Source organism: Tupaia chinensis, unplaced genomic scaffold (genome assembly GCF_000334495.1).
Source record: "Tupaia chinensis unplaced genomic scaffold, TupChi_1.0 Scaffold140890_1, whole genome shotgun sequence".
Classification (NCBI taxonomy): domain Eukaryota; kingdom Metazoa; phylum Chordata; class Mammalia; order Scandentia; family Tupaiidae; genus Tupaia; species Tupaia belangeri.
The window spans coordinates 19663-35329 of NW_006200758.1; the positions used below are offsets into that span (position 1 = coordinate 19663).

Consider the following 15667-nt stretch of genomic DNA (forward strand, 5'->3'; position numbering starts at 1 on the left):
ACTAGTTCAAAGTTTTGTTTTGTTTTTTTTTTAAAGGAATTGCACAGCCATGTGAGAGTTCAGTCCTTTAAACATCAAGCCACCTGCTGGCCCCCCAAAGTTTTAGTAAATGCAAAATATATGCTTATGTTTGTTAATCAAAACAGATTTATGCATAATGCATATTTTTATTTAAATAATAATAATTCTTTTTTTAAAGGTTTTTGCCAACAGGACTGTGCTGGTGGGAGGCATAGACAGTGAAAGGGAAAATGAGAAATCTCCCCTTAGGGGATGGCCATGCTCTAATCTCTTCTCTATCATTCTCCTGTGGTAATTTTGGGTACCCATGCACACATGACCCACCTGATTTCCTAGATTCCAGGTCAAGAACTTTGGGATTTTAACTGCAGTGGACCATGTGGGAGTCCAGTGCCTTAACTACTATACCACCTGCTGGATAACTAACAAAAATACCTAAGACAAAACTGGAAACAGATCTTATCAGAACTTGTTGGATGTTGCAGATATTTTGCTTAGAGATACAAGCAAAGTAATATATAGTAATTAAATGTATAAAATAAAAAATAATACTAATAGTAAATCATGATTTATTGGACCAACAGGTTGTATGGTGGTTAAGGTGCTGAACTCCCATATGGCTAACCATGGTTCGAGTCCCAGACCTGGCAGGACTCAATTCCGAAAGTATCAAAAGTACTTTCTTACCTTCCCTCTTTCTCTGGTCAAAATAAAATAAAAATGATGATAATAAAATAAAATAATTGTTTTTTAGAGGGAGAGAGAAAGTGTGAAAGTAAGCTTCCACGTCAGGGACTCAATTTGCAGGTTTTTTATCTGCAGTGCCTCAACTCCCACTCTATCTTCTGACCCCAAAATAAGAAAATTTGTAAAAAAGAACAAACAAACTTCTTCAAGAACCCCTATGGTATCAGGAGTATGGTGGCTTTAGCAGTGGCTCCTGGAGGAAGCTATGTAGAGACAAGAGGTACAGAGCCCAGCAGTTGTGGCCACCAGAAATGAAATAGCAACTGTCTCACAGTCACCTGATCTGTTCCCTCCCAGAAGACCGGGACTCAAACTGTGGTCAACCACATGGGAGTCCAGCGACATAGCCATTATGCTAACTACTGGTCCCCTACTCCATTTTCTGACCTAAAAATAAGATAATTTGTAACAAAGAACAAACTTCTTCAAGAATCCCTATGGTATCAGGAGTATGATGGCTTTAGCAGTGGCTCCTGGAGGAAGCTATGCAGAGACAAGAGGCACAGAGTCCAGCAGTTGTGGCCACCAGAGATGAAATAGCAACTGTCTCACAGTCACCTGATCTGTTCCCTCCCAGAAGGGCCACTGGGAGGTGTCAGAAGCAGGGCCCTTGATCTCTAACCTCTGCTCATCTCTGATTCCCAATAAGAACACAGGTTTCACCCACTGACCCCAAGAAGAAGAGCACTACCATGCTTAGTGCCCTCAGGTACCTGGCATTGACCCTGTATGAGCGGGGCCTGTGAGAGCACCTGTGAAGCCTTGGCCCTGCCTGTTCTCTCAGCTCCTCAGGTGCTCTGGGTGCTGCACGTGGGCCCTACCACAGCATGTGAAAAGTGGGCCCCAAGCAGAGTGACCCAGCAGCTCTTGGCTGCACTTCTGGACTCAGGTTCAGATCTACCATCCAGGAACAGCAGAGGGACCAAAATGAGTGGGGACAGAAGGGAATGACAGGTTTCCAGTTCAGGTGCTGGACCTCATCATTCCAGCACCTCCTGGAGGTCCTGTGCAGCTGGTTTCTGAGTGTGTCCTCCATGCATTGGAGGTCCTGTGCAGCTGGTTTCTGAGCGTGTCCTCCATGCAGTCTTCCTTCAGCACTCCAACAGCAGCAGTGGCCTGTGGGGCTCATAGGACTCCATGCTCAGCAGGTCCAGGGGTGGTGGTGGCAGTGGTAGAGAGAAGTTGTCCAGAGGTTACCCAACAGGCCATGCCCTGGTGATCAGTTCCTTACTAGTGCACCTCTCACTGCATGTGTTTGGAGAACTTAAGTGTCTTGTGTGTGCAAAATTTGTACTATTAGGTGACATGGATGTGCATTTTGTGATGTGTTGAACAAAGCCAAGAATAACCTATAATGAGGATGTACTGAGTAAAGATGCTGGGAATGTGCCATGTGCCTTGAAGAATTGCAGCAGTGGGATACTATAGCAGGCCTGCCTTGTCTGTGCATGTACCATAACGTCTACCAGGGTGAATGGTTTGAAGCAAATAGATCTTTCTCTGAGCACCCTCAGATTAATCATCAAATTTCTGTTACACAAGTTTGCTTGTCTTTTTTAGAAGCTTGAAAAGCCAAGAGGATATGAAGGTTTGTCTCTGGAATAACAAAAATGCAGCCATACTTGAGCCAGAAATGTGAGTTATATGAGACCTGGTTATGAGATGGGCAAGCAGGCACAGAAAGAAAAATATCCTTTTAAAAGAGACCCATTAATCTCAGGACACCAAATATGACTTTAAAAACCAGGAAGGGGGAAGATGAACAGGTGGCATAGCAGTTATGTTGCTGGATTCCCACATGACTGACAGCAGTTTGAGTCAAGACCAGTGGCTTGAAATTCAGGTCGGGTGTGTGTTCATGTCCAAGATCCTCGGAGAAGAATAAAGGAGAAGGGATTTTGTGTGGTCATTCCAACCACCAGAGATGATTTCTCACTTTGCCTATCACTGTCTCTGTTTCCCTCCTTCTTTATGGCAAGCACAGGTGCTCTAAGGCAAAAAACACTAAAAGAAATAAAAAACACATAAGGATTCTGAAAATGCTGCACATCCATTAATAGTCATCTACACAGGTAATACTGATAACCATTCTGTATTGACATCAAAGTTCACTGATTTAAACAATGGCTTTTTATTATGTTCTCTAAAACTGCACTACTTTTGTTTCTATCTTTTTAATTTGAAGTCTCTATTTTTCCCAGTGTAATATTTCTACATAATGTAATTTGAAAACCACATAGTTTACTTTTTTATTTACATTTTTAATGCATTCAGTCACATTATTTAGCTTACAAGGTGATCATTTCAATATAGTTTACTTTTTATAAATTAACATTTTAAATGTTAAACCAAGAAATGTAATCAAGCAGTAAAACATTCTCTGCAAAATGATCATGATCTAAGTTCTTCCATTTTCCCCCCCAAGAGTGGGAAATAGATTGTATGTAAGAAAGCTACAATGCATTAATATTTTTTAATTAAAAGTTTAAAATGATCAGAACCCAATTTAAAGAAGAAATCAAGTTACTGGACTCACATGTAGTTGACCACAGTTTGAGCTCTGGACCCAGAAACTTAAAACTCACACCAGGTGCATGTGGACGTGAGCTCATGGTCCAGAGAGGAAAATGCAGGAGATGAGACTGTGGTGTGGACATGACCCTGAGGGGGTGATTTCTCACCTTCTTTTTCTGTATCTTGCTCTGTCTCTCAGGCTAGCTCATGTGCCCTAAAGCAAAATTCTCTTAAAAAGAGTAAATCAATTTACAACAACTACACTGTAATTAACTAAATATTCAATTTACTACTGGATTACAATTTACTAAATGTATCATTTCTTCTTATTATTGCACAACAGATCATCAGTAGTGAGTCATCTTGCAACCATACAACTCTTTTTTCTTTTTTTAAGAGGATTTTTCCAAAGGGCATGTGTACTTAGCAGAGAGATGGAAAAAGACAAAATGAGAAACCTCCCACCCAGGCAGTATGGCCATGCCGCAATTCCTTTTCCTCCATTTTCCTCCTGGAATTTTGGACATGCACACATACATACATGGCATAATTTTTAAGCAGCCAGATGTGGGACAAGAACTGTGGCTGGTCATGTAGAAGTCAAGCACTTTCCTACTTTGCCACCTGCAGGCCCCACTATATGACTTCTTTTTTTAGAGATTTTTGATATGGAGTACATGCACTCAGCAGAGAGACAGTGAGTGACAGAGACAGAATGTGAGAAATCACCCCCCAAGGGGATGGCCACTCTGCATTCCCTTCTCCTTCATTCTTAACTTGCTATTTTAGGCATGCATGCACATGCACCTTGTGTGAATTTCAAGATGCTCAGTCCATGCTCAAACCATATGGGAATCCAGACCCTTAACTATGATGCAACCTGCTGCCCTCAACATTTTTTTTTTTTTTTTTTTTTGCCAGAAAGACAGAGAGAGACAGAAAGTGAGAAATCACACACCAGGGGGGATGGCCATGCAGCAATCCCTTCTCCTCCATTCTCCTCTCAGGATCTTGGGCACGCATGCACACGCACCTGGCATGAGTTTAAGCCACCGGGTAATGTACTTTGTTAACTTTATTCCTGTTTAGTAACCTTGCATGGTGTGGATACACTATCCTGTCAGCATTATGCACTCAACCATATCAATGATTTTAATTCTGGACTATTATGAAAAAGCCACAGTAACCAGTTTTGTACATGGTGTATGTCTATGTGTAATAGTAATGCTTCTCATTATTCTGGAAACATTGTAGCAAACAGCTTCTAGGTGACAGGGTAGCTGTAAGTTTAGCCTTGCATGGTGTGGATACACTATCCTGTCAGCATTATGCACTCAACCATATCAATGATTTTAATTCTGGACTATTATGAAAAAGCCACAGTAACCAGTTTTGTACATGGTGTATGTCTATGTGTAATAGTAATGCTTCTCATTATTCTGGAAACATTGTAGCAAACAGCTTCTAGGTGACAGGGTAGCTGTAAGTTTAGTTTTATTATAAATAAATAAAAAGAAGTACATATGTATTTATGTAAAATAAACTGCCCAGCTGGTGCCAGCTGGTGGCATCATGGTTAAAGCTGCTAGATCTCGCACTGCTGACTTCATGGTTCAAGTATCAGTCTCAGCATCTTGAAAAACATGCCAAGCACAGGTATGTGCATGACCATAACTTCTACAAAAGGGAGAAGTGGAGGAGAAGGAATTGTGGTGTGACCATGCCCATGTGGGTACTTTCTTGCTTTCCCTCTCTGTCTCTATGTCTGGTGAGCAAGTGCACTCTCTGGCTAATTAAAAAAATAAAAAGAAACTTCCTAACAGTTCTCCAAAAGGGCTATATCACTCTGCATTCTCATCATCAATGGATGAGTGATCATTTCTTCAGTTTCTTTTCTGAATTAACTTTATTTCATTTTTTTTTTTTTGGAGAGGTGTTTTTTTTTGTTTTTTTTGTTTGTTTGTTTGTTTTTGCTATAGGGCACATACGCTCGCCAGACAGAGAGAGAGAGACAGAGAGACAGAAAGCGAGAAATTACCCCCCAGGGTGGAGGCCATGACACACTGGGGGATGGTCATGCCGCAATCCCTTCTCCTCCATTCACTCGGGATCTTGGGCACACACGCACACGCGCCCGGCATGAGTTTTAAGCCACCGGGTCCGGGACGTGAACCGCAATCGACTACATGAAAGTCCAGCAACATAGCCATTACGCTAACTGCTGGTTCCCACTTTATTTCATTTTTTAAACTTAAACCACTTTGAGAGATGTGTATCGATATCTCATTGCTTTAATGTATATTTCATAAATGGCTGATAAAGCATATTAAATATATATACTTGCATGACATCTGTGTCTTACCTCTGATAAAATGTCTACTCAATCGATATCTCATTGCTTTAATGTATATTTAATAAATGGATGATAAATAAAGCATATTAAATATATATGCTTGCATGACCTCTGTGTCTTACCTCTGATAAAATGTCTACTCATGGCTGTATCCCCTTCTCTCGTCTATTTTTTGTATTCTGCTAGCAAATCTGGGAGTTCTGTTTATATTCTGGATGCTAGCCTTTATTAGGTAGAAGACCTTTTTTCCTCCAGAAAGAATGAACTTGAAGGGTCAGCAGGTGGTTTGTTTGTTAAGGCTCTGGACTCCCACATAGCTTACTTTGGTTTGAGTTCTTTTTTTTTTAATAAAATTTCAATTTATTGTTGGACAACATTGTTTCATACATACATCAAAGAGGCCAAAAAATATTAGCAACTTCAAAGACAAAAAAAAGGAAAAAGAGAAACCTTTTATCTTTGGCCTTTTTAAGCATCTCATACAAACCAACTAGTTATAGTACAACTAAGTACATACACAAAAAGAGTTACTGGAATGCTCAGAATAAGATCATTTTGTTGTTGTTGTTTGCGCTTTTTTTACAAGGTAATTTTTTCTCCTTTGAGATTTTAGTGAACAGTGTCACACCACAATTAAAGCTGAAGTAGGATAGATGGCTCTGAAGGCTGGTTTGGTCATCTGAGATCATTAAAAATGACTGACCTCTAACAATATGCACAAAATATAAAATGTAAATAAAAAATACCAATTTTCCTTTTTAAAGTACTTTTTTAAAAAGGAGGGCCTTCGAAATTTTGGTTCTTTGATCCTCCCCTGTTGCAAATTCACATTGTGGTTTTGGTTGGATAGTGGAGAGCATGTGTCATCCGCTGGTGGCACTGCCCACGGTGGGAAGGCAGGTGGGCCTCTCTATTCAAAAGTGATCATGATTAGATTCTGAGGTGGAAAGTGGAGGGTGAATAGGTCACAGCGACATTTTTTTTTTTAAGTTTAACTTTTCCTCTTTTTGCTGTCTAGTCATCCTCATTGGTCTTCTGCTTCTTGGTGTTGACATGGTCATCCTTATCGTCCTCAACTGCCTGTTTGCCCATAGCTGCCTCAGCCTCCTCATCTTTATCTCTATCCTCTTCTTCACCGTTGCCTTCTTCCTCCCCTCCTTCTTCCTCTTCATCTATCTCATAATCAGCTTCCTGTTCCCTTTTTTCCTCATTAGCATTCCCAATAGTGGAGGGCATCTCTTTCATTCTCCACCTCCTCCACAACTTCCTTTTCCTCCTTTAACCCCTTGGTGGTAATCTCAGAGGTAGTGTCCACGGCTACATTTGACATGGTGGGGCACACCAGTGATTTGATGCAATGGATTAAAAAGAAAGCCGTGGTTTGAGTTTTTGAGCTGGTGGCTTGAAAATCACACTGGGTGTATATGTGTGTGTGTGTGTGCATAATTCTGAGAAGAGAATGGAGGAGAAGGAATTGTGGCTTCACCTCTAGTGAGCAATTTCTCACTTTCTCAGTCTCTCTCCAGTGAGTGAACATGCTCTATGGTAAAAGCTTAAAAAATAAAAAAGAATGAATTTTCAAACACTTTATTTCATTCTATTATTTGTCTTTGTATATTTATTTAATTTATATGTTACCAATAAAGATAAATTTTATCTCAAAAACATAAAAGTAAATTCAAGCTGCATGTGTCACTGTAAGTGATAAAAATGTGTAGAATCCTATGTACCCTGCATTATGATGTTTTATTGGTCCGTTGACATAAGAGTAGGCTCTCTAGGGTACAAACTGAGGAGAAATCCAGCCCAGATATAAACCAGGAGATGATGGATACCAAAGTGACTTCCTGGGTTCTCTTCTGTCTCATCTCAAAATCTGGTGAACAAGACAGAATGTGCGGAGCAATGTCTTCACATAAAATATTTCTTGTAAATTTAAAATTTTTGTTAGACTGAAAGAGACATTTTTTATTTCTATCATTTTATATTAATGTTTTATACAAATTTTTCTAAGTAGGTAGCATTGTGCATCCTGAGGAGATGCTAGGAACTATGTGAGTAACATGTATAATAATTATTGGCCAAACAAGTACACATATTGGGCAATTACTGTGTGTTTGCATGAAATTAGAGCTAGAAAAATGAGTAAAATATAATACTTATCTTCAAGGAGCAAACATACTATTTGGAAATTTATTGATGACTATTCTGTACCTGTAAATGCCTAGCACCAAGCAATTAATGAAGGGGTACCGCTTAACTACTATTTGATTAATATCTCTTACTGTTTCAGTAGTGGAGGTAGGCATAGTGGATAGATGCTTAATCCATCCTGTGAAGTGGAGAGAAAGTGAGTTTTCTAAAGGAAAGATAATTGAGCATGTACATGGTGGAATTTCCTGGATACTGAACTATGTAGGGAAGCTCTTAAGAGACTTGGCACTGAGAAGACAGCAGGAGAAATAGTACAGAGACATTTCAGCACTCAGCATGGGCCATTTTATGAGAACATCTCTCCTGTCCCTGGGAATGATGGGGTGAGTCTATAATTTCCAGGCCACTGGGGCTAACAAGGTAAGAGCACATGCTACCCACTTTAGTTGGTTGTCTGCAATATCAACCCTAATTAGAGTTTCAGCAGTAATTATTCTAAAGATGTTCTGTACAACACAAGGTACCTCAAATGTTAATGAGTGAGAGTTAATACATAGGTCCTGAGGTAAAATAACCTCTAAAAATAAAAATTCCCAGTGGGAATCCCAAGGTGTAAAATTATGAAAATGTTTGGAATTCAAATACATTTAGAAATTACTGTCTAATTATAGGGTCATGTTCACATTTGTCTCTAAGGTATTTGAATTCATAAGTCATCTCGAGAGTATGAAATAAAACAAGTTAAATGGGAAGAAGATAAAAGAATTTATACCTAGTAGACTACAAGTAGAAATCTGTTCTTTCAGAAGCAAAGCCTCAAACCTCTGCCCTTAGGTCCAGTTCCTGCCCAGGAATTTCCAGCCCTGAACCCAAGGCTGCATCTTCATCTTCTAAATCAATGGAGACTGAGATGGGAATAAGAGTTTAGTGGGCCTTGTATAATGGAAACATTTTCAGGGACTGTTAGATCACATTCTAGTGTCCATTACCACCACAGACCACTTCATACCTGAATTATTATAGTTATACAACCTGCTCTCAGAACTAGAGTGTGAACTTCTGCATCTCTCCAACCCACATTAATCCTAAGGTCTCCACCATGCCAAGTCACACCTCCAGGCACTGGCTGCAAAAGGGCTTTGGAGGCACCATGTTCTCTCACAAAGAAAACATCAGCACCCAACATCAGCCCATCATAGCTGTAGGCTTTTCCCTTGACTCATGTGAAACATTTAACTTGAATAGTTAAAAGCAGCCCAGCCTGCTGGACCCCAAACTATCCAGATAAACCCTCCTTAGAAATTTTAGGAGGTAAAATGAGCTTGGATGGCAGGGGGTGGGGTTGGGCTCTGGGTTCTGCACACATGACTCCCTCAGTGACAGTCCTACCCACAAGACTCATTTTTTCAAGGTCTTCCCACACAGGGGAGAGGCAATAAACTCATGACCACTGGAGGCCAACAAGGTAACAGCACATGTTACCCACTTTAGTTGGTTGTCTTATTGCTTCTCACCCCTTCTATAGGCCACACACACATGGCCACATGCATACCTTCCCTTTGTCTCCTACTTTTCTGCCCATTCAGAAAGTTCCAGAAGAACTTCTCCTCGGGAATGAAATACATTTTCAAGTTGTACTTGGTGATCTCCCATATAGAAATGTCCAGTACACCTGGGACGCAGGTGTCGCTGTGAATATCATGGCCCCTAACTCACACCACCTTTCTGGAGAAATTTCCATGTCGGAAGCTCATTGACCTTGCATTTTGGTTACTTCAGTAGAGCCCATATCTAGATTACCATGGCAACTGGACAGAAACTGATGAGAGCTATTAGAGTTTTTGAGTTTGGTGGACTAGAAAAGCTGAAACTCCGGACAGATGTTGCAGTACCAATTCCAAAAAGCCATCAGGTTCTAATCAAAGTGTGCACATGTGGTGTAAACCCAGTGGAGACATACATTCGCTCTGGTACTGAAAACAGGAAACCAGTCTTACACTATACTCCTGGCTCAGACATGGCTGGGTTAATAGTAGCTGTTGGAGATAATGTATCTGCTTTCCAGAAAGAGGATAGTTTTCACTACCAACATGATCTCTGGGGGCTATGCAGAGTATGCTCTTGCAGCTGCTCATACGGTTGTCAAACTTCCTGAAAAGCTGGACTTTAAGCAAGGAGCAGCCATTGGTGTCCCATCTTTTACTGCTTATCAAACTCTGTTACACAGTGCCTGTTTGAAGGCTGGACTGCCACCCGTAGCATCAGCCCCGGGACCCTGAAGCCAGACACCCCCCTTTCAGCCAGGAACGCCCTCAATCCTACTACACCATACTCTCATCTTTTGACCCCTGGGCCAGGAACTTCGAGAAAAGACTGCCCCATGTAGCTTCACCCCCGGGACCGTAAGTCAGACACCCCTCATTCAGCCAGGTACACTTGTTTTTTTCTTTCTTTTTCTCTCCCCTCCCCCTCTTTCATTTGTAAATTTCTCTCTTCTGATTAACACATAGGAACACCCTCAGTCCTAGTACACCACACTTTCAATTTTGACCCCTGGGCCAGGAACTTCGAGGGAGGACTGCCCCCAGTAGCTTCAGCCCTCGACGGAGGCGACGTTGGAAGGAAAGAAAGACAAAGACCTCGTGCTTTATCATGCACGTCCTAAGTCAGACACTCCTCTAAGATCGCTCTCTGAGGAGTGACAACTGCTAGGAATCACCATGCCTTTTTATTGAAAATGGAATACATGCAAGTAAATGGGAGAGGGGCTATGTGATCTAATGATCAATTCATAAAGTTTTAACAATTGAGATCAAAGATTCTATTTAGGTTTTAATTAAGGGCGGTTCTATTAATCATCAATACAATTCAACAATTGATTGATGTAAGCATGCTTTTGGGAACTTCTGTTCTGGGAGCGTGGTTTCAGAGAACAGCTCCAGCAGGCAGAGTTAATTATCAGCCAGTACTTGGATGTAAAATTAATGAAAGGAATCCTAATATATTTACCTATCCTGAAAGGGTGAAGTTAGTGTTCACTTGATGAGGGCAGGGATACAGCCTTTTCTACTGGTGGTGAAGTGACTAATGAGTTAATGGAAAACTTTGTGGCACACTTAGGCATTCTTATTGTGCTTGTGGCACTACCGTCATGTACTTTGTCAGAGCATTAGCTACAGTGAGGCGGGGGTGTCCTGGGTGAGTTTCTGCCTAAGAGGTAATTTTTAAGTTTATAAAAATATGTTTTGAAAGGCCTTCCACAGATCAAGAAGAACTTTAGCACACCCTTTATTGTGCCCAATGAAGCATTGTAATTAACAGTAAATGGTCAGGGTAAAGGGGAGCAGTCGGGGAATTTTGGGGAAATCTTGCTACAAATATGTATGAGAAAACTATGTAATTCTTTTATAGTAATATATTGGGGAGTCGGGGGGGGGTCACTTCCTAGCAAGGTTATCACAGTCCCGGAGTGAATAGCAGGTGGCCTTGCCAACATGCTAAGTGACCCAAGCTTGTTCCAAGGTCCGGGGGCATACGGTCGCGGCCTCGCCAACTCACTGAACTGACCCGACCGGAAGTGATGCTCAAAGATCAAAGGGCTCAGATGGGTCCTGGAGCCCCACCGGGTCGGACTCCTTCAATTTATAAATTTCTCTCTTCTGATTTACACATAGGAACGCCTTCAGTGCTACTACACCACACTCCCATCTTTCAGCCCCTGGGCCAGGAACTTCTAGGGAGGACTCCCCGCCCCCACATAGCTTCAGCCCTAGGACGCCCAAGCCAGACATCCCTCTTTCAGTCAGGTACATTTTTTTTTCCTTTCTTTTTCTCTCCCCTCTCCCTCTTTCATTTGTAAATTTCTCTCTTCTGATTTACACATAGGAACGCCCTCAGTCCTACTACACCACACTCCCATCTTTTGACCCCTGGGCCAGGATCTTCGAGGGAGGACTGCCTCCAGTAGCTTCACCCCCGGGACCCCCAAGCCAGACACCCCTCTTTCAGCCAGGTACACTTTTTTTTTTCTTTCTTTGTCTCTCCCCTTCCCTTCTTTCATTTGTAAATTTCTCTCTTCTGATTAACACATAGGAACACCCTCAGTCCTAGTACACCACACTTTCAATTTTGACCCCTGGGCCAGGAATTTTGAGTGAAGAGTGCCCCCAGTAGCTTCAGCCCTGGGACCCCCAAGCCAGGCACCCCTCATTCAGCTAGGTACACATTTTTTCCCTTTCTTTGTCTCTCACCTCCCAGTCTTTCACTTGTAAATTTCTCTCTTCTCATTAACACATAGAAAGCCCTCAGTCCTACTACACCACACTCCATCTTTCGACCCGGGGGCCAGGAACTACGAGGGAGGACTGCCCCCCCCGTAGCTTCAGGCCTGGGACCCCCAAGCCAGACACCCCTCTTTCAGTCAGGTACACTTATTATTTCCTTTCTTTTTCTCTCCCCTTCTACTCTTTCATTTGTAAATTTCTCTCTTCTGATTAACACATAGGAACGCCCTCAGTCCTACTACACCACACTCCCATCTTTCAACCCCTGGGCCAGGATCTTCGAGGGAGGACTGCCCCCAGTAGCTTCAGCCCCGGGACCCCGAAGCCAGACACCCCTCCTGCAGCCAGGTACACTTTTTTTTCCTTTCTTTTTCTCTCCCCTTCTACTCTTTCATTTGTAAATTTCTCTTTTCTGTTTAACACATAGGAATGCCCTCAGTCCTACTACAGCACACTCCCATCTTTCGACCCTTGGGCCAGGAACTTCGAGGATGGACTGTCCCCCATAGCTTCAGCCCCGGGACCGGAACCCTTATACCCCTCTTTCTGTGAGGTACACTTTTTTTCCCTTTCTTTTTTTTCCCATCCTCCTCTATCATTTGTAAATGTCTCTCTTCTGATTAACACATAGGAATGCCCTCAGTCCTACTACACCACACTTCCATCTTTCGACCCCTGGGCCAGGAACTTCGAGGGAGGACTGCCTTCCATAGCTTTAGTTCCATGACCTCCAAGCCAGATACCTCTCTTTCAGCCAGGTACACTTTTTTTTCCTTTCTTTTTCTCTCCCGTTCCCCTCTTTCATTTGTATATTTCTCTCTTCTGATTAACACAAAGGAACACCATCAATCCTACTACACCACAATCCCATCTTTCAACCCCCAGGCCAGGAACTTTGAGGGAGGACTGCCCACTGTAGCATCAGCCCCAGGATCCCTAAACCAGACACCCCTCTTTCAGCCAGGTACACTTTATATTTCATTTTTTTTTCTCTCCCCATCCCCTATTTCATTTGTAAATTTCTCTCTTCTGATTAACATAGGAACACCCTCAGTTCTACTACACCACACTCCCATCTTTTGACCTCTGGGCCAGGAACTTCAGGGGAGTACTGCCCCCCATATCTTCGGGGCTGGGACCCCCAAGCCAGAAACCCCTCTTTCAGACAGGTACACATTGTTTTTCTTTATTTTTCTCTCTCCTTCCCCTCTTTCATTTGTAAATTACTGTCTTCAGATTAACATATAAGAACGACCTCAGTCTTACTACAACATACTCCCATCTTTCTACCCCTGGGCCAGGAACTTCGAGGGAGGACTGCTCCTCCTAGCTTCAGCTGCGGCACCACCAAGCTAGACACCCCTCTTTCAGCCAGTTACACTCTTTATTTCCTTTCTTTTTCTCTCCCCTCTCCTTCTTTCATTAGTAAATTTCTCTCTTCTGCTTAACACATAGGAACGCCCTCAGTCCTACTACACCACACTCCCATCTTTAGACCCCTGAGCCAGGAACTTCGAGGGAGGACTTCCCCCAGTAGCTTCAGCCCCAGGACCCCCAAGCCAGACACCCCTATATCAGCCAGGAACCCTTTTTTTTTCTTTCCTTTTCTCTCCCCTTCCCCTCTTTCATTTGTAAATTTCTCTCTTCTGATTAACACATAGGAACGCCCTCAGTCCTAGTACTCCACACTTTCAATTTTGACCCCTGGGCCAGGAACTTTGAGTGAAGAGTGCCCCCAGTAGCTTCAGCCCCGGGACCCCCAAACCAGGCACCCCTCATTCAGTCAGGTACATTTTTTTCCTTTCTTTTTCTCTCACCTCCCCGTCTTTCATTTGTAAATTTCTCTCTTCTGATTAACACATAGGAACACTCTCAGTCCTACTACACCACACTCCCATCTTTCTTTTTTTTAGATTTATAGTTTTATTATATTAACAAACATGTTACAGTGAGATCTACAAACATATACAGAATTATATTTAAATTCATTTTGGACAATATTTACATTTTTAAGTTATACTTTTGAAGTTAAGAGGATGAAGTGCAGCATAAGTTTTACAACAACGAAAAGAATAATATACATGACAGAAATAGAGTTAACAGTAAAAGTACAGCTCTCTGTTCATGATACATGTGGAAACTTCTTGTCAGAAAGCTACACCTTCTTAATCTGATTGTCCAAATCATTAAAATAAGGATGATTCAGGGCCATTTTGCTGGAAATTCATTTAGCAGGATCATAGACTAACATTTTTGAGAGCAGATCCAAACCATTTTCATCCATGTTTTTTATATGGGATGCTAGACTTCCTGGCTTCCACTTAGGAAATGTATTCTTATAGTCCTGTAAAGATTCCACTTCTGGCCACACTTCATTATTGGGGGTGCCCAAAGCTCGGAAAATTCTGAAGAGTTGGTCAATTTCTGAATCCCCATGGAAAAGTGGTTTCTTGGTGGCTAATTCTGCAAATATGGTCCCTATACTCCAAATGTCAATTGGAGTCGAGTAACAGGCTGACCCCAGTAATACTTCTGGAGATCTGTACCTGAGTGTCACTACCTCATGGGTGTATACTCTAATTGGTATTCCAAAAGCTCTGGCAAGGCCAAAATCAACCAGTTTAATGGTTCTTTGTCATCTATTAACAGGTTTTGAGGTTTTAAGTCTCTATGAAGAACTCTTCTAGAGTGACAAAACACAATCCCTTGTGGGATTTGGTACAAATAACTCTTAACAAGTGAAGAGTCCATGAACTGACCAGGAGGGATAGAATCCAAGCATTTCTTGAGATCCATGGAAAGAAATTTAAAGATGAGATACAACCTGGAATCCTGCATAAGCACATCTTGAAGACTAACTATATTTGGATGACGAAGTTCCTTTAATAGAGAGATTTCCTGAACTGCAGTACTAGGAACCCATTCCTCTTCACTTTCTAGTCTTATTTTCTTCATAGCTACCACTTGACCTGTAGTTTTATGTCTACCCTTACACACAACTCCATAGGTACCTTCTCCAATTTTCTCTGTTTTTGTATACTCTTCCATAATTAGTCAATAGGTATGGTAGTAGATCCTGGCTTAGTTTCCTGTGGCAGCCATGGCAGCAGCTACCAGGTCGGCGGCGCTCTTCACTCAACCTCCAAATGCCTCACACTCCCATCATTTGACCTCTGGGCCAGGAACTTCGAGGGAGGACTTTCCCCCATAGCTTCAGCCCTGGGACCCCCAAGCCAGACATCCCTCCTGCAGCCAGGTACACTTTTTTTTTCCTTTCTTTTTCTCTCCTCTTCCCCTCTTTCATTTGTAAATTTCTCTCTTCTGATTAACACATAGGAATGCCCTCAGTCCTACTACACCACACTCCCATCTTTCAACCCCTGGTGAAATCACGCACCACGACTTTTTCTTTATTGTATGTATTATTTTCTTCCCACTTATTCAATCCTCACTTCCTTTATCTACACCATCCCTAGCTGTTTAGATAGGTCTAGAATTACAATTCTGAAACATTCTAGTATTTTAAGACTCTCTGGAATCCTCCCTTTCAGTGAACCACCTGCGCAGAAGGAGATACATTTCTTTGTACACCTGA

General features: G+C 42.0%; 3 pseudogenes; 1 reads left to right on the plus strand and 2 right to left on the minus strand.

The window, feature by feature from the left end:
* Positions 1–6649: 6649 nt before the first annotated feature.
* On the minus strand, positions 6650–6965 carry LOC114004974 (prothymosin alpha-like; annotated as a pseudogene).
* A 2608-nt stretch (positions 6966–9573) lies between these two features.
* On the plus strand, positions 9574–10068 carry LOC102489597 (quinone oxidoreductase pseudogene; annotated as a pseudogene).
* A 4228-nt stretch (positions 10069–14296) lies between these two features.
* On the minus strand, positions 14297–15151 carry LOC102488776 (cyclin-dependent kinase 1 pseudogene; annotated as a pseudogene).
* Between the last annotated feature and the right edge of the window lie 516 nt (positions 15152–15667).